General features: G+C 45.1%; 1 protein-coding gene across 1 annotated transcript in view; it reads right to left on the bottom strand.

Annotated features, from left to right (window-relative positions):
* Window positions 1-26,764, bottom strand: part of LOC145351569 (A-type potassium channel modulatory protein KCNIP1) — a 374,530-nt gene that overhangs the window by 329,743 nt on the left and 18,023 nt on the right. The gene's annotated exons all lie outside the window — the stretch shown is intronic.

Consider the following 26,764-nt stretch of genomic DNA (forward strand, 5'->3'; position numbering starts at 1 on the left):
AGAACATAGAAACTAGGAGCAGGAGTTGGCCATCTGGCCCCTCGAGCCTGTTCCGCCATTCAATAAGATCATGGTTGATCTTTTTGTGGACTCAGCTCCACTCACCCGCCTGCTCACCATAATCCTTAGTTCCTTTACTGCTCAAAAATTTATCTATCCTTGCCTTAAAAACATTCAATAAGATAGCTTCAACTGTTTCACTGGGCAGGGAATTCCAGAGATTCACAACCCTTTGTGTGAAGAAGTTCCTCCTCAACTCAGTCCTAAATCTGTTTCCCCTTATTTTGAGGCAATGCCCCTCTAGTTCTAGTTTCATCTGCCAGTGGAAACAACTTCCCTGCTTCTATCTTATCTATTCCCTTCATAATCTTATACATTTCTATAAGATCTCCCCTCATCCTTCTGAATTCCAATGAGTATAGCCCCAGTCTACTCAGTCTCTCCTCATAAGCCAACCCTCCCAACCCTGGAATCAACCTAATGGATCTCCTCTGCACTCCCTCCAGGCTGATGAAGGCAAGCATGCCGTATGCCTTCTTGATTATCTTCTCCACCTGTATTGTCACTTTCAGTGACCTGTACACCCAGATCCCTTTGCCTATCAATACTCTTAAGGGTTCTGCCATTTACTGTATATTTCCTATCTCTATTAGACCTTCCAAAATGCATTACCTCACATTTGTCTGTATTAAACTCTTTTTGCCATCTCTCCGCCCAAGTCTCCAACTGATCTATATCCTGCTGTATTCTCTGATGGTCCTCATCTCTATCTGCAAATCCTCCAATCTTTGTGTCATCTACAAACCTGCTAATCAATCCAGTTACTTTTTCCTCCAAACCATTTGTATATATTACAAACAGCAAAGGTCTCGGCACTGATCCCTGAGGAACACCACTTGTCACAGCCCTCCATTCAGAAATGCACCCTTCCACTGCTACCCTCTGTCTTTTTTGACTAAGCCAGTTTTTGTATCCAGTGGTTGGCACTGCTGCTTCACCATGCAAGGGACCCAGTTTGATTCCTGGCTTGGGTATCTGTGCGGAGTTTGTACATTCTCCCCGTGTCCACGTGGGTATCCTCTGGGTGCTCTGGTTTCCTCCCACTGTCCAAAGATGTGTACATTAGGTGCATTGTCCATGCTAAATTCTCCCTCAGTGTACCCGAACAGGTGCCAGAGTGTGATGACTAGGGATTTTCACAGTAACTTCATTGCAATGTTACTGTAAGCCTACTTGTGACTAATAAATCATTTTGATTTATTTTGATTTGATAATGCCATTGCATCATCATCTCCCACAGAAGGTCAGAAACCTGAAATGTTGGCTGGGGTTTACCAGCAAGTTGATGGGCGTGCCCACTGGCCTTGAAAGCACAATACTGGGAATGAAGTTCCGGATCTTCTTGCTGGAGGGATCTTCTGGTTCCTCCGATGGCATATCCCCAGCTGCCTGTTTCCCAGCAGCATTGGGTGGAATCAGTGGGAATTCCTGTTGTCAGGAGCAGGGCCAGAAGATCCAGATACCTGCTAACAACCGCCCCGCTTCCCACCGATGAGGAAAATGCTACAGGGAACTCTTAAATCGGCCTCGCAGGTGGAAGATGTGGTCAAGAAGGCGTATGGTGTACTGGCCTTCATCAATCGCGGGATTGAGTTTAGGAGTCGGGAGGTAATGCTGCAACTTTATAAGACCCTTGTCAGACCCCACTTGGAGGACTGTGTGCAGTTCTGGTTGCCTTGCTACAGGAAGGATGTGGAAGCTATTGAAAGGGTACAGAGGAGATTTACAAGGATGTTGCCTGGATTGGGAGGCATGCCTTATGAAGTTAGGTTGAGGGAGCTGGGACTCTTCTCCCTGGAGAGACAAAGGTTGAGAGGTGACCTGATAGAGGTTTATAAAATGTTGAGAGGAATAGATAAGGTGGATTCTCAGAGGCTATTTACCAGGGCTGAAATGGTCGCTACGAGACGACACAGATTTAAGGTGCAGGGAAGCAAGTACAGAGGAGATGTTAGGGGTAAGTTTTTCACTCAGGGTGGTGAGTAAATGGAATCGGCTGCTGTCGGTGGTGGTGGAGGCGAACTCGCTGGGGTCTTTTAAAAGACTTCTGGATGAGTTTACGGGATCTAATGGGATTGGGGGTTATAGATAGGTCTATGGCTTAGTAGGTATAGAAGTGATCGGTGCAACTAATGGGCCGAAGGGCCTGTTTGTGCTGTAGTGTTCTATGTTCTATGTTTGAAGCCAGAGAATCCCGTTAACTGTGTACATTGTTGTACAATGAGTTGTCTCAGCTTCAGGCTTCCGTCTCTCTGAGATGGGAAACCCCAGCTTCAATCCATCGAATGGACCGTGCAGTGGCACGAAAGAAGGCTAGAGGAGGTGGGGTCGGCTTCCCAACCTACACCTCAATGCCTAGACGTAGCAACACTGGCAAATTTCTGCTCCCCAGACCTAGAATAGCTGACGCTAAAATTCTGCACTAATTATTTTCCGCAGGACTTCACCTTTATTATCCTGATGCCAGTCTACATCCCACCCCATGTGACGTGAAGATCTCACTGGATGAAATATACACCACTATGAATAGCCTCGAGACGAAACATCCCGAGGCCTTGTTCAACGTGGCCAGGGCCTTCAATCAGGCCAAGCTTGAATACCAAGTTTGAAACAACATGTCTCTTGTCTCATCAGAGGCCCAAACATCCTAGGCCACTGCTACACAAATATTAAACATGCTTACCACTCTATCCCCACCCACACTTTGGCAAATCAGACCAGAAGGCTGTGCTTCTGCTCCCAGCTCACCACCAAAAACTGAAGCGGGAGAATCCATCAAAGAAAGTTGTGCAATGTTGGTCTGAGGAATTGGATGATCTCCTACGGGACTGATTGGAGTCAGTGGACTGGTCAGTATTTAAAAACACTGTGACCAGCCTGAATGAGTGTGCCACTATAGTAACTGACTTCATTAGTAATTGTGTAAAAGACTATGTGCCAAAGAAGCAAATCCACATGTTTCCCAATCGGAAACCATGGATGAACAGGGATGTCCACTGCTTGCTGAAGTCTAGGTCTGAGGCATTCAAGTCAGACGATGCTGACCTATACAAGAAAGCCAGATACGATCTAAACAGATCTATCAAGAATGCCAAAAAACAGTACCGGACCAAATTAGAGACCCAGGCTAGCCACACAGACTCCCACTGACTATGGCAAGGTCTGCAAGACATAACAGGTTACAAGATGAAGGCATGTAAAATCGCTGATTCCAACACACCCCTCCCTGATGAGTTCAATACATTCTATACCTGTTTTGAGCAAGGTCAGCAGAAGCATGCCCTCCACCCTGGAAACCTTGGATGAACCTATATCTGGGGTCACTATTGCAGACATCAGAGCTGCTTTCTCGAAGGTCAACCCACACTAAGTGACTGGCCTGGATGGTGTACCCGGACAAGCATTCAGATCCTATGTGGATCACCTGGCAGGGATATTTGCAAACATCTTCAAACTCTCTTTACAACAATCTGAGGTCCCTATCTGCTTCAAGACAATTACCATCATCCCAGTATCAAAACGCCAAACAGCTGTCTCAATGACTATCATCCGGTGGCTCTGACATCCATCATTATGAAGTGTTTCGAAAGGCACAAATCAATTTCAGCCTCCCAGACTACCCAGATCCACTACAGTTCACCTACTGCTGCAACAGGTCCATAGTAGACACCATCTCCCTGGCCCTGCACTCAAAGCTGGAACACATCAATAACAAAGACCCTGATGTCAGACTCTTATTTATTGACTACAGCTCAGCCTTCAACACCATTATCCCACAAAACTCATTTCCAAACTCTGTGGCCTGGACCTCGGCTCCTCTCTCTGCACATGGATCCTGAACTTCCCAACTCACAGACCACTATCAGTAAGGATAGGCAACAACACCTGCTCCATGATCATCCTCAACACTGGTGCCCCACACGGCTGTGTTCTCAGCCCCCTACTATACTCCTTATACACCTATAACTGTGCGCCAAATTCCTTTCCAACTCAATTTTCAAGTTTGCTATGACGCCACTATAGTGGGTCAGATTGCAAACAGTGGCGAGTCAGAGTACAGGAATGAGATAGAGAATCTGGTGAACTGGTGTGGTGACAATAATCTCTCCCTCAATGTCGGCAAAATGAAGATACTGTCATCGACTTCAGGAAGTGTAGAGGAGAACGTGCTCCTATCTATATCAATGGGGATGAAGTAGAAAGGGTTTAGAGCTTCACTTTTAGGTGTCCAGATCACCAGCAACCTGTCCTGGCCTCCCCCCAATGCCAATGCTATAGTTAAGAAAGCTCACCAATGCCTCTACCTTCTCAGGAGATGAAGAGAATTTGGCACATCTCTTACAACTCTCACCAACATTTACAGATGCACCATAGAAAGCTTTCTTTCTGGTTGTATCACAGCTTGGTATGTCTCCTGCTCTGCCCAAGACCGCAAGAAACTACAAAAGGTCATGAATGTAGCCCAATCCATCACTCAAAACAAGCCTCCAATCCACTGACTCTGTCTAAACTTCCCACAGCTTCAGCAAAGCAGCCAGCATAATTAAGGATCCTACGCACTCCGGACATTTTCTCTTCCACCTTTTTCCATCGGGAAAGAGGTACAAAAGTCTGAGATCACGTAACAACTGGCTCAAGAACAGCTTCTTTCCTGCTACCATCAAACTTTTGAATGGACCTTTCTTGCGTTAAGTTAATCTTTCTCTAAACCCTACTATGACTGTAACATTACATTCTCCATTCGCTCATTTCCTTTTGTAGGAATGGTATGCTTTGTCTGTATAATGCGCAAGAAAGAATACTTCTCACTGTATGTTAATACATATGAAAATAAGAAATCAAATCAAAATCAGAGGCCCAGCAGCTCTGTACTTGAGCAAATATCAGAGCTAGAGTGATCTCAGTTAGTTTTGATTTTGTTTTATTTTTAGCAGGAGACAATCTGAGACCAATTTCCTGGATATTTTTCCAAAATTTCACTTGGGTTTTGCTGTTTCTTTGTGTCTCTCTGAAGATGATGGAAACAAAGCTGCAGATGTTGCAATAACGTCAGGCCAGCTGGATGGATCAGAGGGTTTTTTGCTGACTGCCATTATTTTTAAATGGATTCCTTTATTCTAACATTTGAACCTGAGCACGAATCTGAGATCATTGACAAGATTCAATGCTGGATTCTGCTGAAGTACACAGTCAAAAGCTTTACAACAATCGACTGAAATGGTGAAAGTAAATTCTCTTGGGTCAGATAATGCTCCATGCTCCTATCAAAGTCACAACCTGTTCCTCACAACAAATAAACTTAACCTCCCTCTTTCTGACTGCACTGTGGATCACTGACCTGCTCTTTATACAATGATAAACCAAGGAGTACCTTAACCACATTATAATCTGGGTATTCCAGGCTCACGCCAATAGAACATCTCAGACAATCTTATAGAATCATACAGCACAGAAGATGCCCTTCAGCCCATTGAGTCTACGCCAATACATGAGAAACACCTGAACTCCCACCTAATCCCATCTGCCAGCCCTTGCCCATAGCCCTGAATGTTATGATGTGCCAAGTGCTCATCCAGATACACCTTAAAGGATGTGAGGCCTCTACCACTCTCCCAGGCAGCACATTCCAGACCGTCACCACCTCTGGGTAAAAACATTTTTCCTCACATTCCCCCCTAAACCTCCTGTTCCTCACCTTGGACCTATGTCCCTCATGACTGACCCGTCAACTAAGAGGAACAGTTCCTTATCCACTCTGTCCTTCTTGTTCACCAGTGTCAAATGGAAGGTCTGGAGAGTCAATTGGATGGAAGTCTGACTCAGACAGAACAGCCTCATTTTCCTCTTTGTCTGACAATCACTCTGACTGAAGTAAGGGGGAGGGATTATCAGTTGGTTTGTACAGTCAATACAATACCACATTGTACAATATGACCAAATACCTACTGACACTGGTGTAAAATCCACTGGTACCCTCATCCCCCATGCTTGTAACCTTCCCATTAGCACAGTGACACAACATGTTGTCCACCTAATCCCACTGAACAGTGTTCAAACTTTTCATCTGAGTGGGGGCACAGTGATTAGCACAGCTGCCCCACAGTGCCAGGAACCCAGGTTCAATTCTGTTTTGGGTCACTGTCTGTGTGGAGTTTGCACATTCTCCCTGTGTCTGCACGGATTTCCTCCAGATGCTCTGGTTTCCTCCCACAGTCCAAACATGTGTGGCTTAGGTGGATTGGCCGTGGTAAATTGTCCATTAGCATTAGGGGGATTAGCAGGGTAAATATGTGAAGGTACAGGGATAGGGCCTGGGTGGGATCATTGTTGGTGCAGGTTTGATGGGCTTAATGGCCTCCTTCTGCACTGTAGGGATTCTGTGAGTGACACACTATCCATATTAACATCTGTGCTGTCATCCTTACCCCAGGCTGTTCAAACAGAGACTTTCAGTTAAACAGCATCCTTCAGAATGTACCAGAGTGCCTTACAAGCAATCAGATACTGACTTTCCAAGAGCAGTCATTGTTGTAGGGAAGACAGCAGCCAATTTGTACCCAGCAAGCTCCTACAAGCAACCTGATATAACACTGAGGGAGTAATGAGGGAGAGCTGCTACTTTCTAGAAATTGAGTGGGTGTATTGAATCACACTGCTACATTTAATGAAGAGCTGGAGAATTATCCTCCATTATCCTAGGCAATGTCAACCAATATCATTTTTAAAAAAAAATCAGTTAGTTGGTCATTTTCACATTGCTATCTTTAGGATCTCGTTTGTACAAATTGGCTGCTGCATTTCTTACATTCCAATAGTGACAAGGCTTTACAAAATGCTCCACTGGGTATAAAGTGCATCAGGATGCCCTGAGGTTATATGTGACTCCCACCATCTGAAATGACCCACAATCCATTTAGTTAACCTCGACAATGAATACCTACACCATGTCAAAACGCTGGAACTCCCTCTAGAATAGCACTGTGGGTGTTCTTATACCACATGGACTGCAGCAGTTCAAGAAGGCAACTCACTATCAACTTCTCAAGGACAATTAAGGATGGGGCAATGATTCTTGGCCTTTCCATTGCTGGAGTTCCAGCAATGCCCACATCCTGCGAATGAGAAAGAATTCCCAAACTCTTGCAATACTTAAGAAGCATCTGGATGAGCGCATCGATCGCCAATGCATAGCAGGTTGTGGATCAAATAATGATAAATGGGATGAGTATAGATTGATATTTGATGGTCGGCATAGACATAGTTGTCCAAAGATCCTTTTGCTGTGATGTTTGACTCTATGGAATAGAATACACAAGTCGGGAAGGTTCACTGCAGCTGCACAGGGTATTGGTGAGACCACATTTTGAATACCATGTGAAAATTTGGTCTCCTTATTTGAAAAATTATATAATTGCATTAGAAACAGTTCAGAGAAGATTCACTTGACTCATTCTTGGGATGAAGAAAATATCTTCTGAAGAAAGGTTGAACAGGTTGGACCTGTACCCTTTGGAGTTTAGAAAAATGAGAGGTGATTTTATTAAATGGCGTGGTGGCACAGTTCCTGGCACTGCTGCCTCACAGTGCCAGGAACCCGGGTTCGACCTGAAAGTGGAGCTGAGACACAACCAGATCAGCCATAACTCATTGGGGCAGGCTCGAAGGGCTGAATGCCTACCTCTGCTCCTAAGTTCCACGTTCCTATCTTTCTTTAAACTGAGATTGCTAGATTTTTGTTAAACAAAGACATTAAGGAGAATGGGCCCAAGATAAGTAGATGGAGTTAGATCATATATGAGTCATATAATCTCATTGACCTGTGAAACAGACTTGATGATCCATTCCTGTGCTTATGTCCATGTGACACAGAATCATGGAATGCTTACAACACACAAGAGGACAATCCATCGAATATGTCAGTGTTGGCTTTCTGCAAGAGTCAACTGACTTATTCCACTCTCTGTGATTGCACGATGAGTGCTGCCTGGCTGTGTGGAGCGATTTTGGAGTTGGGTAGAAACAGAGTTAGGTGAAACAGTCAGCAGAGGCCACAAGGGAGTGTGCTGATTGGTAAGTGTTAATCTTGATTCTCTGAAACTGACTGAGTTCGGACTAAAAAAAACTTAAAAGTGACACCAGGGGAGGGCTGTGATTTATTGGCTAACAGGGAGTTGTGCTAAATTTGAAAATCCATTTAAATTATTGGTTAGAAATTGCTTTGAGACTCAGGTAATAAGGAGATATATAATAAAAAAAGTTTAAAAAAGAAAACATTTAAAACGCAAATTAAAAACTAATTAAATAAAATAGAGATGGAGAGTCAGGTGATATGTTCTTCATGCATGATGTGGTTCACAGTGAGCATGTCTGTAGTAAGTGTTGGTTGCTTGAGGAACTCTGGCTCAGAGTGGATGAGCTGGACACTGAGCTTCAGACGCTGCAACACATCAGGGAGGGGGAGAGATACCTGGACACTGTTCCAGGAGACAGCCACACCCTTTAGATTAAATACCTTGAATTCTGCTGGTAGTCAGGGACAGGAGGGTGTGGCTGTGAATGAGACAGGTAGAGGGATCCAGGAGGTATGATTGCAGGAGCCTCAGTCCCTGAACTTGTCCAACAGGTTCAAGATTCTTTCTCCCTAAGTGGATGGGAACAGGTACTGCAGGGAGGATGAGCAAACTGATCACGGCACCATGGGAGCCGTTCAAATGGGGGGAGGAAAAGAAATTTAGTTGTAATTGGGGATAGTATAATTAGGAGCATTGACACTGTTCTCTGCGACCAGGGTCCAGAATCCCAAAAGTTGTATTGCATGCCTAATGCTCCGGTTCGGGATATCTCATCTGGGCTACAGAGGAACTTGGAGTGGGAGGGTAAAGATCCTGTTGTCATGACCCATGTAGGTACCAATGACATAGAACAGGAACAAAGGTTCTACTAAGGGAGTATGAACAGCTAGGAGCTAAATTAGAAAGCAGAACCAAAAAGGTAATAATCTCTGGATTACTACCTGAGCAACGAGCTAATTGGCAGTGTCAATAAGATTAAGGAGGGAAATGTTGGTGGGGGCGGGGTGTTCAATTGCATGGAGGATTAGAAAATCAAAGATAAAGGAGAGGTAGAAGTGCAGGTTAATGTTAAGGACTAGTTGAAGGAGCCAATGGCTCAGGAGAAGTTAGTAAAGTTTCAAGAGCACATAATGGAACAGAGAGTATAGAAGGTGGCAGGAATCTATCTTCAGGCAGAGCAAAAAAGGGGACAAGTATGAAAAGGGAAGTGGTCGATGCAGGACTGAGGGTGGAAAGAGCAGAAGGTGGATAAATCACCTGAACCGGATGGACTACACCTCAGCGTTCTAAAATAGATAGCTGAGGGAATTGTGGAGGCATTGGTGGTGATCTTTCAGGAACCACTGGAGGCAGGGAGGGTACCAGAGGACTGCAAATTGGCTAATGTAACACTGCTGTTTAAAAAGGGAGGGAGGCAGTAGATAGGAATTGTAGGCTGGTTAGCCTGACTTTGGTCATTGGCAAGATTTTAGAGTCCATTAATAAAGATGAGATCGTGGAGTACTTGGAAGTGCAGGATAAAGTAGGACTGAGTCAGCACGGCTTTGTTAAGGGGAAGTCATGTCTGACAAATCTGTTAGAGTTCTTTGAGGCGGTAACAAGGAAGTTAGATAAAGGAGAACCAGTTGATGTGATTTATTTAGATTTCCAGAAGGCCTTTAACAAGGATAGGAGACTATTAAAAAAGTTAAGTGCCCATCATGTTAAAAGTAAGATCCTGGCATGGAAAGAGGATTGGCTGACTGGCAGGAGACATAGAGTGGGGATAAAGGGGTCTTTTTCAGGATGGCAGCCGGTGACTAGTGGTTGGTGCTGGGACAACATTTCACAATATACATTAACCATTTCAAAGAAGGAAGTGAAGGTTGATACTTAACCACTTCTTTTTTGAAAATTCATGATTCATGCTGCCACTACCATGCTATCAGGCAGTGCAATCCACATTGAAATGACTAGTTGTGTTTTTCCTCAAATGGGTGTCCTCTGCATCTCAACCTTTCCATCAGTGGGAACAATTTATCCCGAATGTGATTGAATCCCTGGTTTCAAAGCTTGTATTTTGAGACAAAAACTAAGTGCAGAAAATTGAACCTTTCAATTTCTAGGCAAACTAAGACAAAAACTGTCTGGGTTCCAATTTAGAACCCAGAACATCTGGGGAGACTGAAATAGGTTAAACCAGATAAAAGGGACACAGGGCTCTCCAGGCTTGGCACCTGATGCATAATACAGGCAGGCTGAAGAAGACAGAGGCTAGATCCAGGAATAGCAAATAGAAAATATACAGGTAGCTGCAGTTATTTCTGTGGCCTGAAGATGCCATTTGTGGGGCTATAACATCCAGACTGGCAAAAGCACTAATGGTCCTTTGGAGACCATCCCTCTTATAAGCCACTTCTCACAGTGAACCCATCCATTCAACATCACAACTTTTCCATCAGTCCCCATTATCTCCCATGCTCTAACTCATGTGACAGATATCTCTAAATATTTACATAGTTTAATTCATAGATACAATCAAATTTAGAAAATATTCATTTTTTATTTTGGCTAATTTCTATTGGTCACCTCTCCCTTTATTTTTCAATACTCAAACCTTCCATTGTTAAAGTACTGAAAGAATTATTGACCTCAGTATCATCAGTTTTCCTCATCACTCAAACTGTCTTTCCAACTCCATTAACTGACCAACCTCTGTGTGTCTTTTAATGGTTGCTCTCTTCCATAATATTTCCATCACCTCTCTCTTTGTATTTCTTATGCAGTTTATTTCCAATTTCCATTTAAATTACCTGATTCATCCATCTTGTAACCAAATTGTTTACAAGAGTTTTTCTCCATATATCTGCTTACTCTGCATATTTAACTGTGCTCTACTTTTCCTTAACTGACTCATCCTCCCATCCCACTTACTTCATATTCTCATGGTAATTTGCGTTTAATTTGCCTTTTTAATTTTGTATTTATCATCTTCTTGTTTACAGCTGATTGTTTACATTAAAACCGTGATTACACATCACAACTACTTCATTGGCTGTAAAGTGCTTTGGGACATCCTAAGATTGTGAAAGGCACTATATAAATGCAATGCTTTTTTTATGTCATGATTTGAACATGATTTGATAAATATTTATCATTTTTCACCAATCCTAACTTTTATATAGGACTGCATTTCATGGACTCATGGAGGCTCCATGGAGGGCTGAGCACAATGGCCAGAAGCCCATTCCCAGATTTCCTAGCCCATTCACATGGTCTCTTTCAACCTGGGCTCTTAAGGGTGCAGATTAGCATGAGCCATGAGCCCACTCACAGCACCGTCAACCTTCTGACTACATTACAGGAGTAGGCAGGTCCTTGGCTTTTGCAATTTTCATGGCGTTGAGCAGTTTTTCAAAGAGTCACACTTATGACACCTTACAGGTGTCTTGAATATTGAATATTCCTCGGCATGAGAAAACATTTTAAAAATTCAAAAGTTCTCATGTCTGGCCTCTCAACTAAAAATACAGATTGAGGTTTGATTGAGACCCTGGAAAACCCATTCACCTGCTGGAATATCCGAGTCCTGGTTTGATTCAAAGCTCCAGCTCTGAGATCTATACTGTCAATTGAATTTTTTTTAACCCAAGATAAAGAGTTTTCACATGTTTGAAGTTTCTTTATTGATAATTTATCGGGTCTAGATGATTTACCCTTTTATTGGGCTGTAATTAACCCATGCAGACACAAGGAGAATGTGCAAACTTCACACAGAGAGTGACCCAAGCCAGGAATCGAACCCCAGGTCTCTGGAGCTGTGAAGTAGCAGTGCTAACCACTGTGCTACCATGCCACCTGATATTATCAATTCAGTTTGCACCAACTCAGCATCCCACCCAGTCTCTCCTGTCTGCCCGATCTCCATAATCCCACACATTCAACATGACAAATCCACCTAACCTACATATCCCATGATCATGTTGAATGGTGGAGCAAGCTTAAGAGGCCACATGGTCTACACCTGTTCCGAGTGATATTGATACTGAGCCATAACTCCAACTCCAAATATGTAACAGTTCCTTTCCAATATTCCTGTGAGCAGTCACCAAGTTCCAATATTAAATGTCTTTAGGGAAGTAAACCTCCCATCCTTACTTGGTCTGACCTACAGACCCACAGCAATGTGGTTGATTCATAAATTCTTCCAAATGACCTAGCAAATCACTCAAAGGCAATTAGGGATGGGCAATAAATGTTGACAAAGCCAGTGATGCCCGCATCCCATGAATGAATCAATAAAATCTGAGAAACAGGATGAAAAATCATGCACGTGGCTCCATCGTTCAATAAAATCATGGTTAAGCTGTACTTTCCGGCCTTTCTCATATCCTTAAAGGTTCTCTGCACTTTTGAATATATTAATTGATGGAACATTCACAGCTCTCAGCAGTAGAGAATTCTCCAAGGTGAAGGGCAGAGGGTTGGGGGGAAAGAGTGGGGAAAGGGGTGAAGGGGTGGAGGGTTGAAAGGGGGGCGGGAGGGGGAAGGCGAGGGGGGGAGGGCGCGAGGGGGGGGAGGGTGTGGGGGTGGAAGGGCGCGAGGTGGGGAGGGTGTGAGGGGGGAGCTAGCCAGGGAAGGGGGGAGGGTTGAGGGGGGAGCTAGCTGGGGGGGAGACCAAGGGAGGGGGGGGAGGCCAGGGAAGCGGGGGAGGCCAGGTCAGAGGGGGGGAGGCCAGGGGAGGGGGAGGAGAGCCAGGGGAGGGGAAGGGGAGCAGGGGAGGGGGGAGCCAGGGGAGGGGGGGCGTAGCCATGGGAGGGGGGTAGAACCAGGGGAGGAGGGTGGAGCCAGGGTAGGGGGAGGGGGACTAGGGGATTGGGAGAGGAGAGCCAAGGGAGGGGGGGAGAGAGCCGGGGGTGGGGGGGAGCCAGGGGAGGTGGGGATCCAGGGGGGAGCAAGGGGATGGGGGAGGAAGGGGATGGGGGAACGAGGGGATGGGGGAGTGAGGGGACAGGGGAGCAATGGGAGGGAGGAGCGAGGGGAGGGGGGAGGAAGGGGAGGGGGTTGAGGAAGGGGTGGTGAGGGAGGGGTGGTAAGGAAAGGGAAGGGGGAGGGAGGGGAAGGGAGGGGGAGGGAAGGGGGGGCATGATTCAATGAGCATAACTGTTATCAGGCTGTTTGACTTGTCTCTAGTTCTCCCAATTTAGTACAAGCCTCAGATGTTGGTAAGCAAGTCTTGACAGGGCTGACAGGGCTGTGTTTGCCATTATCACTGCCTATTCTGATGCCAGATGGTCATCTAGTTTTAATCTTATTCAACTTTTCTGCAGAAGTTTGATGCAACTCAGTGATTTGCTGGGCCATTTCAGAAGGCAATTAAAAGTCAGTCGCATGTAGGCCAGACCAGGTACGGGTGGCAGATTTAGAACATAGAACATAGAACATAGAACATAGAACATTACAGCGCGGAACAGGCCCTTCGGCCCACAATGTTGCGCCGACCAGTCTTATTTTTAAAAAAAAACATTGACCCACTAATCTAAACCAATCCCTTTTCGTCCATAAACCTATCCACCAATCTCTTAAACGCCCCCAAACTAGGCGCATTTACAACTGCAGCAGGCAGGGCATTCCAGTCCCTCACCACCCTCTGGGTAAAGAACCTACCCCTGACATCCGTCCTATAACTACCCCCCTTAATTTAAAGCCATGCCCCCTCGTGCTAGCTTTCTCCATCCGAGGAAACAGGCTATCACCATCCACCCTATCTAAACCTCTAATCATCTTATATGTTTCTATTAGATCCCCTCTTAGCCGCCTTCTTTCCAGTGAAAACAACCCCAAATCCCTCAGTCTCTCCTCATAGGACCTCCCCTGCATACCAGGCAACATCCTGGTAAACCTCCTCTGCACCCTCTCCAAAGCCTCCACATCCTTCCTGTAATGTGGGGACCAGAACTGCACACAGTACTCCAAGTGCGGCCGCACCAGAGTTGTGTACAGTTGCAACATGACGCTGCGACTCCTAAATTCAATCCCCCTACCAATAAACGCCAAGACACCGTACGCCTTCTTAACAACCTTATCTACTTGATTCCCAACTTTCAGGGATCTATGTACACATACACCTAGATCCCTCTGCTCCTCCACTCTATTCAAAGTCCTCCCGTTAGCCCTATACTCAACACATCTGTTATTCCTACCGAAATGGATTACCTCACACTTCTCCGCATTAAACTCCATCCGCCACCTTGCGGCCCAGCTCTGCAACCTGTCCAAGTCACCCTGCAAACTTCGACACCCTTCCTCACAATCTACCACACCTCCGACTTTGGTGTCATCAGCAAACTTACTACTCCACCCAACTATACCCTCATCCAGATCATTAATAAAGATTACAAACAGCAGTGGCCCCAAAACAGATCCCTGAGGCACACCACTTGTAACCGAACTCCATGATGAATAATTACCATCAACCACCACCCTCTGTCTCCTATCTGCTAACCAATTCCTGATCCAAGTACCTAAATTACCACCAATCCCATACATCTGCATTTTCTGCAGAAGCATACCATGGTGAACCTTATCAAACGCCTTACTAAAATCCATATATACCACATCTACTGCCTTACCCCCATCCACCTCTTTGGTCACCTTCTCAAAGAACTCAATAAGGTTAGTAAGGCACGACCTTCCCGCTACAAAACCATGCTGACTATCTCTAATCAATTCATTCCTCTCCAAATAACTATAAATCCTATCCCTAATAATTCTTTCTAAAACCTTGCCCACTACGGAAGTAAGACTCACTGGTCTATAATTCCCAGGGAAGTCTCTGTTCCCCTTCTTAAACAATGGGACAACATTCGCTGTCCTCCAATCTTCCGGTACTATACCAGAGACCAACGACGACCTGAAGATCAGAGCCAGTGGCTCTGCAATCACCTCTCTTGCCTCCCATAGAATCCTAGGGTAAATCCCGTCTGGACCAGTGGACTTATCTATTTTCAACCCTTCTAGAATATCCAACACATCCTCTGTATCAACTGCAATACTTTCTATTTTACACCCCTTCACCCCAGTGACCTCCTCAGCTACATTCATATCGTCCTGCGTGAACACCGAAGAGAAATAATGGTTCAATGCCTCCCCAATCTCTTCCGGTTCCACACACAACTTCCCCCTACTGTCTGTAACTGGCCCTAATCTTGCCCTAACCAACCTTCTGTTCTTGACATACCTATAGAACGCCTTAGGATTCTCCTTAATCCTATCAGCCAAAGTCATCTCATGCCCTCTTCTAGCCCTTCTTAACTCCCTCTTCAACTCCCTCCTAGCCAATCTAAAGCTTTCTACTGCACTACCCGAGCCCTCAAGCCTCATCCGAACATAAGCCTCCTTCTTCTTCCTAACCAACAAATCAACTTTTTTTGTGCACCTCCCTAAAAGAAATTAGTGAGCCAGATGTTTTTCTTCAACAATGAATACTTTCATAATACTCATTGTTGAGACTAGTTGTTTATTTTAGACTAATTAATTAATTGAACTTAAATTTCTCCAACTGTCAGGTCTCCAAAGTGTTATTCTTTAGATTGCTGGGTCAGAAATCTGAGTCAGATTTCTGGGTGGCACAGTAGCACAGTGGTTAGCACTGCTGCTTCATAGCTCCAGGGTCCTGGGTTCGATTCTTGGCTTGGGTCACTGTCTGTGTGGAGTTTGCACATTCTCCTTGTGTCTGCATGGGTTTCCTCTGGGTGCTCCGGTTTCCTTCCACAGTCTAAAGATGTGCAGGTTAGGTTGATTGGCCATGCTAAAATTGCCCCTTAGTGTACTAGGATGCTTAGGTTAGAGGGATTAGTGGGTAAAATACGTAGGGGTAGGGCCCGGGTGGGATTGTGGTCGGTGTAGACTCGATGGGCTGAAGGGCCTCTTTCTACACTGTAGGGTTCTATGATTCTATGAGTAACAAGACCACTGTGATGCCATTCCAAGGCTATGTTTAGAAACTCTATATTGAGAAATTGATTAGATGAATGGGCAGAGTTTGACATCACATTAGATGGCACAAGTAAATAATGGAGAGAAGGGCGGCGAGCTGAAAACTGATGTGAAAAGACTCTGAGTGACCAAAACTGCAGCAGAAAGGGTTAACTAACTTGGATGAAAAATAGGTAGATTGGAACATTTTCTGAATTACAAGAAATTAAAAACTGCAGCTGAGCAGAGAGATTAAGGTATCCAAGAAGAAGAATCATTATAAGTTAATAAACAGTTGCAAAAACTAATTGAAAGGGCTAATGGAATATTGGCATTTATCTTGAGGACTGGATTATTAAAGAGTGGAAGTTATGCTTCAATTGTATCAAGTACTGGTTAAACCTGATCTCGTGAATTGCGAACATACTTCCGAGAGGATATATTTGTCTTGGTGCAGGAATAAGTCTAGGGCGGTGGATAGAGGAGAGCCGGTGGATGTGGTCTTTCTGGATTTTCAGAAGGCGTTTGATAAGGTACCTCACAAGAGGTTACTGCAGAAGGTCAGAGGACATGGAGTTGGGGGTAGGGTGTTAGCGTGGATAGAGGATTGGTTGTCAAATAGGAGGCAGAGAGTGGGGGTCAATGGGTGCTATTCGGATTGGCGGTTGGTGACTAGTGGGGTGCCCCAGGGGTCGGTGCTGGGGCCTCAGCTATTTACCATTTATATAGATGATCTGGAGGAGGGAACCGAGTGTAGGGTGTCGAAATTTGCTGATGACACCAAGATTGGGGGAAAGGCAAATTGTGCGGAGGGTGTGGAGAGTCTGCAGAAGGATCTAGATAGGCTGGGCGAATGGGCCAGGAAATGGCAAATGGAATTTAATGTTGGCAAGTGTGAGGTGGTCCACTTTGGTAGGAAGAATGGTAGGAAGGACTATTACTTACGGGGCGAAAAACTGCAGCAGGCGACGGTGCAGAGGGACCTCGGGGTCCTTGTGCATGAGTCGCAAAAACCCAGCCTGCAGGTGCAGCAGGTGGTCAGGAAGGCGAATGGGATGCTGGCCTTCATAGCGAGGGGGATTGAATATAAAAGTAGGGAGGTCTTGCTGCAGCTGTATAGGGCATTGGTGAGGCCGCAGCTGGAGTACTGTGTGCAGTTTTGGGCGCCGCACCTGCGCAAGGATATTTTGGCCTTGGAGGGAGTGCAGAGGAGGTTTACTAGGCTGATACCGGAGTTGAGGGGGTTGAGCTATGAGGAGAGGCTGAATAAACTAGGCTTGTACTCGTTAGAGTTTAGAAGAATGAGGGGAGATCTCATTGAGACGTATAAGATGATGAATGGGATGGATAGGATAGAGGTGGAAAGACTCTTCCCGCTCAAAAAAGACAGTAGGACTAGGGGGCACAGCCTCAAGATAAAGGGGGGGCGGTTCAGAACGGAGTTGAGGAGGAACTTCTTCACTCAGAGGGTGGTGAATCTCTGGAATTCTCTGCCCGTTGAAGTGGTGGAGGCTGCCTCGCTAAATATTTTTAAGAAGCGGGTTGATGGGTTTTTGATAAGAGAGGGGATTAAGGGTTATGGGGAGAGGGCGGGAAAGTGGAACTGAGCCACGACAGATCAGCCATGATCTTATTGAATGGCGGGGCAGGCTCGAAGGGCCAGATGGCCTACTCCTGCTCCTATTTCTTATGTTCTTATGTTCTTATGTTCTTATAAACCCGGGGCTCAAGGGATTTCGTTTTGAGGACAAAATGCACAGGCTGGATTTGCATTCTATTGAATATAGAAGATTAGCGTGGAACATAGAACAGTACAGCACAGTGCAGGCCCTTCAGCCCTCGATGTAGTGCCAAGCTATGTCTAATCCCAAGGTCAAGCTATCCTACTCCCTATCATTCTGGTGTGCTCTATGTGCCTATCCAATAACCGCTTGAAAGTTCCTAAAGTGTCCGACTCCACTATCACAGCAGGCAGTGTTTTCCATACCCCAACCACTCTCTGAGTAAAGAATCTACCTCGGACATCCCTCCTATATCTCCCACCATGAACCTTATAGTTATGCCCCTTAGTAACAGCTACATCCACACAAGGAAATAGTCTCTGCATTTCCACTCTATCTATCCCCCTCATCATCTTATAAACCTCTATTAAGTCGCCTCTCATCCTCCTCGGCTCTAAAGAGAAAAGCCCCAGCTCCCTCAACCTTTCCTCATAAGACCTACCCTCCAAACCAGGCAGCATCCTGGTAAATCTCCTCTGCACTCTCTCCAATGCTTCCACATCCTTCTTATAGTGAGGTGACCAGAACTGAACACAATATTCCAAATGTGGTCTCACCAATCTCCAGTATAATTGCAGCATAACCCCACGACTCTTAAACTCAAACCCCCTGTTAGTAAACGCTAACACACTATAAGCCTTCTTCATGGCTCTATCCACTCCAGTCTGAAAATTTTCCTTCCACTACCACCCTCTGTTGTATGAAACAACCAGTTACTTATCCAATTGGCCAAATCTCCTTCTATCCCACACCTCCTTACTTTCTTCATGAGCCTACCATGGGGAACCTTATCAAACGCCTTACTAAAAACCATGTATACAACATCAACTGCTCTACCTTCATCTACACACTTAGTTATCTCCTCAAAGAATTCAATCAAATTTGTGAGGCAGGATTTACTCCTCACGAAACCGTGCTGACTATCCAGGATTAAACTGCATCTTTCCAAATGGTCATAAATCCTATCTCTTAGGACCCTTTCCATTAACTTACCGACCACCAAAGTAAGACTAACTGGCCTATAATTACCAGGGTCATTCCTATTTCCTTTCCTGAAGAGAGGAATGACATTCACCACTCTCCAGTCCTCTGGCACAATCCCCATGGACACTAGAGATTTTCTTTATAATTTATTGGATGCTGGCCAGACCATCATTTATTGCCTATCCCTAGTTGCCCTCAAGGAGATGGCAGTGAACTGCCTTCTTGTACTGCTGCAATCCCAGTAGTGTACGTACACCCACCGTGCTGTTAAAGAAAGAGTTCCATGATTTTGATCTAGCGACAGTGAAGGAACGACGATATCTTTCCAGGGCAGGATGGTGAATGACTTGAAGGGGAACCTCCACATGGTGGTGTTTCCATGTCCTTCTGCATGGTAATAGTTGTGGGTTTGGAAGATGTTTTCTCCAAAAAACTTGACAAATTCCTGCAATGCATCTTGTAGATGTTGCACATAGCTGTCATTATGGTTGGGATTTCGTCCCCTCATTTGGTGCGGGCATAAATGGTGTCAGGAGAACAAACTCTTGCAAGAGCAATTAGGGCTAACAAGATGGGGTGGAAGGGCAAGGTTCATTGGTGGGGGCAGTGGCAGGGGGCAATTGTGGGGTTGGGTACCATTGGCCTGAGTCCGAGGCTGGGGGGATGATTTGGCCTCCTTAAGGGGAGGAAGGACTCTGAAGGGAGGGCAACAAAGCCACACATAAAGCTCAAACATCCTGAGGCTGGAATCTGCAGCTGAAGGGCCTCTGGTACCTGGTCCAGGAGCCTGGGAAGGTGAGTGGGTGAGTGGATGTCCAGAATACAAGGCTTGTAGAAACCACAACTTTGGGGCTGGGGGGCTGCCAGTGATGTAATGACTGATCATGTTAGCAATAACATGGAGCCATGACAGCAATAAGCTCACTCTGGCCTAGCGCATCAGGAACCCATTTGTCTATTATCATTCCTGAACTTTGATGAGCAGTCAAGTATGTCCACTAACTGAGTCCCAGTGTATGCCAATACCACTGATTACCTCCCAAGTTAACCCTTTGCATGATGAGTTCCTCATTCAGTTAATTCCAAATATTATCTTCAGCATTCACTGAGGAGGAGAGAGCAGATTTACTGCATTGCAGACAAGGGGCAAAGGTTTAAGAGCTCACCTGCCACTCTCCATGTACAACATGTTTATTGCAGTTACATCCTCACAGACAATGCACCTGTGACCCTCGCAGTTAACCCATGGGCCTCATGAATTTGTCTTTCAGGACACTAGAGGTCTGAAGAAGATTTCTGCGACACTGAATGGAGAAAGACTGGTGTAGAGTCATGCCCAGCTGGGAGATTGTAAGGGAGCAGAGTTTAGTGTGATGGATAGCACAGCAGTCAGTGACCATTGGAAATACGTTCTCAAGGTTGGATGGACAATGGGTCAGGGCATGGACTGGGCTCCTCAATGTTCATCCTCTCTTTTTTCCCTTTCAGTTTGTAGAGAGAGCGACACAAATGGAGCCTGTAAAGGGGCTGTTATCCTTCTAGCCGTGAGGCAGGAGGAATTATGCCAGTGTCAAAGTGCAGCTGCACACAGGCACCTGAGGAGGAACTCATGAGGATGAAGGGGTGACAGGGCCTGTTCAGCTGAGAGAGGCTGGGCCAGAGGGAGTGGTCACTTGCAGATGCCATCCTTGGCCCCAAATGTACAGATAACTGATGACGTACCTGGAGATGAGTGAGAATCAGTACATGAGGAGACTCCAGATATCCAGGGACACGTCACTCATTTTTGCCAGGCTCTGTACAGGTTGGCACCACATGGACTTGGAGGCCACCCACTGCCGTTACCCTGAAAATCACAGCTGTCCTAAATTTCTATGCTAGTGGCTCTTTTCAGGGCTCCACTGGTGACCTTTGTGGCATTTCACAGGCCTCTGTACACAAATACATCAAGGAGATGAAAGTCCTCTTCCCAATGGAGCATTGCTGCCTCACAGCACCGGAGACCCGGTCTCAATTCCAGCTTCCAGTGACTGTCTGAGTGGAGTTTGCTCATTCTCCCATGTCTGCATGGGTTTCCTCCTGGTGCCCCAGTTTCATCGCATAGTCCAAAGACATGCTGGTTAGGTTGATTAGCCATGTTAAATTACCTCTTAGTGTCCCAATATGCATAGGTTAGGAAGATTAGCAAGGTAAATATGTGGGGTTATGGAAATAGGTCCCAGGGGGTGGGCTGGTTGCCAGTGCAGGCTCGATGGGCTGAATGGCTTCTTTCTGTATTGAGATCAATGTTTTTTTTAGAATCCCTACAAACAGGGCCAGGCTGGCCTGGGCATGAGAGCCATGGTGTTCACCCAGATAATTAAGTTCCCACAAGTCCAGGGAGTCACATATAAATGGATCTCTGTTCCCCATGGCATCAAAGTGTCCCTTCATAAAACAGAAGGGCTTCCCCTCCCTGAATTTCCAGATCATCTGTGACCATGCCAAGTGCATCCTGTAAGTGTGTGTCATGTTCCTGGGGAGTGCCCACTACATCCTTGGACACTCGCAGGTACCCAGGCATCTACTGTTGGGGTAAAGGCAGCCTACTGTTCATTCACCTTCTTGCTACACTAGATGTCCCCCCTCTTGTGCAGAGAGCTGTTGCTCACCAGTGTTGCTTTCACCTATTATGTGGGGTTGGTCACCTTGCTGGACTTCTCCCTTCTTGTCCTTGAGGAGGGAGTAAATGTCAAATGTGGTGCATCTAACCAGAGCATCTTTTGGACTGTGGGAAGAAACCAGAGCACTCAGGGGTAACCCACGCAAACATGAGGAAAATGTGCAGACTGTGCACAGACAGTGATCCATGCCAGGAATCAAATCTGGGTCCTTGACGCTGTGAGTCATCCTCCCAGTGTGGGTGCCTGTTCATTTCTCCCATGCTTTGAACTGTCTTAAATCTGTAGATTGGCAAAGTCTTTGAAGCATATATGGGTGAAGCGATCACTGTTGCTCAGTAAACCACAACTTTAGTCTGGCTTTGAGATCCTGGTCCTCAAATGCTCTTTTCTTCAGTTGGCCAAAGGCTTTGCTGTCATGTTGGAGGCAACGATGAAATTTCATTGCACAGCATCATGGATAACTCAAGGGATAGACACCGTACAGTTCCTGGACAGCCCCAGAGTATGACATTGCCAATCTGCACAGTGTGAAGTCTCACAACACCAGGTTAAATTCCAACAGGTTTATGTGGTAGCAAAAGCCACTACTTGACAATCACCAGGCAAGACTGTTCTCTTCCTGTTGGGGAACACTTCAGCGGTCATGGGCATTCAGCCTCTGATCTTCGGGTAAGCGTTCTCCAAGGCGGCCTTCACGACACATGATAATGCAGAGTCGCTGAGCAGAGACTGACAGCCAAGTTCTGCACACATGAGGACTGCCTCAATCGGGATCTTGAGTTCATGTCACACTATCTGTAACCCCCACGACTTGCCTAGACTTACAAAATCTCACTAACTGTCCTGTCTGGAGACAATATGCATCTCTTTAACCTGTGCTTAACACTCTCTCCACTCACAATGTCTGTATCTTTAAGACTTGATTACCTGTAAAGGCTCACATTCCAATCATTATTTTGTAAATTGAGTAAATCAATGTTTTTGAATAGAACTCCCACTCACCTGATGATGGAGCAGCAAGTGCTCCGAAAGCTAAGTGGCTTTTACTACCAAATAAACTTGTTGGACTTTAACCTGGTGTTGTGAGACTTCTTACTGTGTTTACCCCAGTCCAACGCCGACATCTCCACATCAATCTGCACAGTGCCAGACTACGCCAAAAACACTGCCCATTTATACAACACCATGGACAGCTCCGGGGATGCTGCCCACGCATTCCACAGATATCCAAGAACACTGCCGACCTGTACAGCATCATGGACAGCTTCAGAAAGACTGCCCATTTATACAGCACCATTGACAGCTTTGGGGACACTGCCAATCCATAAAGCACCATGGACAGCTCTAGGGATACTGCCCATCCATAGAGCAAAAAGTCTGACAACACCAGGTTTTAGTCCAACTGATTTATTTGATAGTAAACTCACAAGCTTTCGAGGGGACTCCCTCTTCGTCAGGTGAAGAGGGAGTCCCCTCGAAAGCTTGTGAGTTTACTATCAAATAAATCGGTTGGATCAAAACCTGGTGTTGTCAGACTTTTTACTGTGTTTACCCCAGTCCAACGCCGGCATATCCACATCATCCATAGAGCACCATGGATAGCTCCAGAAGGGAACATAGTCCATTTTTCTCATCAGAGAGAAAATATGGAGACTATTTAAACTATCTCTTTGCGTGGTAAATTCTGTGGTAATGTCATGTGAATCATATTGAACACTGGAAACAGATGCCATTCTGCTGCATTATTTACACTCAGTTGCAACTGAATATAGTGGTTTTCAAAAGCACCCTTTCTTCATGTTTTAATGTTCATAGAATCTCCTTCAGAAATAGCAGCACTTGAACTATTGTTCTTCCTGCAGTGGATATGTTCTTTTGTTTTGTTATTTTCAGTATAGCTGTAATTTCCTTGCTAATCCAATAACTGGTATTATCAAAGCAATCATGAAGTATGAAGTTGAATCTATTGAGCGTGGTCATAAAACAGAACCTGTGAGAGTCCCAGATGAAGTAAAATTTCAAATAGATAGATTTAAATAGATACTGGTTGGTCAAAGTTCAGATAAGAAGTTGTCACTTTACTTCCATCAGAAAATGGAAAATCATTCTTGGGTGTGATCCATGTCCAATAAAATGAGAACAAAACATTTTACAATCAGTAAGGAAAGGTAACATCTCCTCCGTGATCACACACAAAGCGGTATCCTCAATCCTTTAACCTGGTGTTGTGAGACTTCTTACTGTGTTTACCCCAGTCCAACGCCGACATCTCCACATCAATCTGCACAGTGCCCTACTGTACTCTTTATACATCTATGACTGTGTGGCTAAATTCTTCAACAACTCAATTTTCAAGTTTACTGATGACATCAAATCTTAAAAAATGAAGAGACAGGGTATAGGAATGAGATAGAGATTCGGGTGAACTGGACAATAATCTCTTCGTCAATGTCAACAAAACAAAGGAGATAGTCATCGGCTTCAGGAAGCGTATTGGAGAACATACCCCTGTCTACATCAATGGGGACATAGAAACATAGAAGATAGGAGCAGGAGGAGGCCATTTGGCCCTTCAAGACTGCTCTGCCATTCATTACAATCATGACTGATCATCCAATTCAATAGCCTAATCCTGCTTTCTCTCCATAATCTTAGATCCCTTTTGCCCCAAGTGTATATTGAATACATTCAATATTTTGGCATCAACTACTTCCTGTGGTAATGAATTCCACAGACTCACCACTCTTTGGGTGAAGAAATATCTTCTCACCTCCATCCTAAATGGTCTACCTCGAATCCTCAGACTGTGACCCCTGGTTTTGGGCTTTCCCACCTTCGGGAATATCCTCCCTACACCTACCCTGTCTAGTCCTGCTACAATTTTATAAGTCTCTATGAGATCCCTGTTCATTCATCTAATAGAAATGAAGGGACAAAATAGAAATGGTTGGGAGCTTCAAGTTTTTAGGTGTCCCGATCACCAACAACCTGTCCTGGATCCCCCCATGCCAACATTGTAGTTAAGAAAGCTCACAAATGCCTCTACTTTCTCAGAAGACCAAGGAAATTTAGCATGTCAGCTACGATTCTCACCAACTTTTACAAGTGAACCATAGAAAGCATTCTTTCTGGTTATATCACAGCTTGGTATGGCTTCTGTTCTGCCCAAAAACACAGAAACTACAAAGAGTCGTGAATGAAGCCCAGTCCATCATGCAAACCAGCCTCCCACCCATTAACTCGGTCAACACTCCTCGCTGCCTTGGAAAACAGCCAGCATAATTAAGCACTCCACACACCCCAGACATACCCTCTTCCACCTTCTTTCGTCGAGGACGAGGACCTGGAAGATGGAGTATAACGTTGGCCAATGTGAGGTTATCCACTTTGGAAGAAATAATAGTAGGATGGAATATTATTTAAATGGTGAAAAGTTGCAGCATGCAGAGGGACCTGGGGGTCCTTGTGCATGAACCGCAAAAACCCAGCTGCAGGTGCAGCAGGTGATCAAGAAGGCGAATGGGATGCTGGCCTTTATAGCGAGGGGAATAGAATATAAAAGCAGGGAGGTCTTGCTGCAACTGTATAGGGCACTGGTGAGGCCGCAGCTGGAGTACTGTGTGCAGTTTTGGTCCCCTTATTTGCGAAAGGATATATTGGCCTTGGAGGGCGTACAGAGAAGGTTCACCAGGCTGATACCGGAGATGAGGGGGTTAGCTTGTGAGGAGAGATTGAGTAGATTGGGCCTGTACTCGTTGGAGTTTAGAAGGCTGAGGGGGCATGTTATAGAGACTTACAAGATAATGAAGGGGCTAGATAGGGTAGAGGTAGAGAGATTCTTTCCACTTAGAAAGGAAACCAGAACTAGAGGGCACAGCCTCAAAATGGGGGGGGGGGCACTTTAGAACGGAGTTGAGGAGGAACTTCTTCACTCAAAGGGTGGTGAATCTCTGGAATTCTCTGCCCATTGAAGTGGTGGAGGCTACCTCTTTGAATATATTTAAGTCATGGGTAGATAGATTTCTGATCGATAAGGGAATTAAGGGTTATGGGGAGCAGGCGAGTAAGTGGAAGTGATCCACTTCAGATCAGCCATGATCTTACTGAATGGCGGGGCAGGGTCAAAGGGCTAGATGGCCTACTCCTGCTCATATTTCTTATGTTCTTATGTCAGGAAAAAGATATAAAAATCTGAGGTCATGTCCCAACCGACTCAAGAACAGCTCATTTCCTGCTGCCATCAGACTGTTGAATGGACCTACTTTGCATTCAGTTGATCTTTCTCTTCACCCTAACTATGACTGTGACACTACATTCTGCACTCTCTCCTTTCCTTCTCTATGGACGATATACTTTGTCTGTATAGGTTGCAAGAAAGAAAACTTTTCATTGTATACTAATACATGTGACAAGAATAAATCAAATTTAGAGATAGCACCTGTTGTAACCTCATGACATACCAAAGAGCGTTACAACCAAAGACATACTTCTGAAATTAAGTTTCTGTGGCAATCCCACAAACAACAATTAGATAATAATACCTTTTTTAAAATGATACTAGTTCAGATTAACAACTGACCAGACTCCTGGGAAGTACTCTCTTGTGGTTTAAAAACATGCCATTTCACACTCATCTAAGGGGGATGCTTAGTGTCTCATTCAAAGAATGGAACCTCCAACATTTGCTCAATTCTGACTTGGGAGTCTCAGCTTGGATTATGTCCTCAAAGTTTTTCAGTTGGGTACCCACAGATCTTCTAACACAGAGGTGAGAGTGCTATTATTGAGCCACAGCTCATACCTAATGACCCGCATGGGAATGAGATGGCAATGCACTGTGGTGCCTTTTGACTGTCTGAACTGTGCAGTAAATAGGGTCAATAGAACACAATCTTCTGGAACTCAACCAGTGTCCTCAGGAGGGAGAGGATGACCAAATGGTGAGGGAAAAAAAACTTCCCCACAAACCTTTATGAACATTATTCACTCCCTTGGTGGTCCAGCAATCACCAGCCAGATCAGCAAAACTGTACAAGAGAGTTTATCCAGAATTTATAAATTAGTCTTAGCTTCAGAGCTGGAAGACTTGAAAAAGTTACATTTTAATCATGCTGACTGTCTTCTCATTCTTAGACAGTCTCTTGGGTTTGGGGATGATTCATTTTCACTTTGGTTTGATGGGTTTTCAGATAATTGATCAGTCCAATACATGATCTGTAGACACTGCCAGGGGTAGCTGGTGGTACTT

Source organism: Carcharhinus amblyrhynchos, chromosome 13 (genome assembly GCF_965287045.1).
Source record: "Carcharhinus amblyrhynchos chromosome 13, sCarAmb.v2.hapA, whole genome shotgun sequence".
Taxonomy (NCBI): Eukaryota; Metazoa; Chordata; class Chondrichthyes; order Carcharhiniformes; family Carcharhinidae; genus Carcharhinus; species Carcharhinus amblyrhynchos.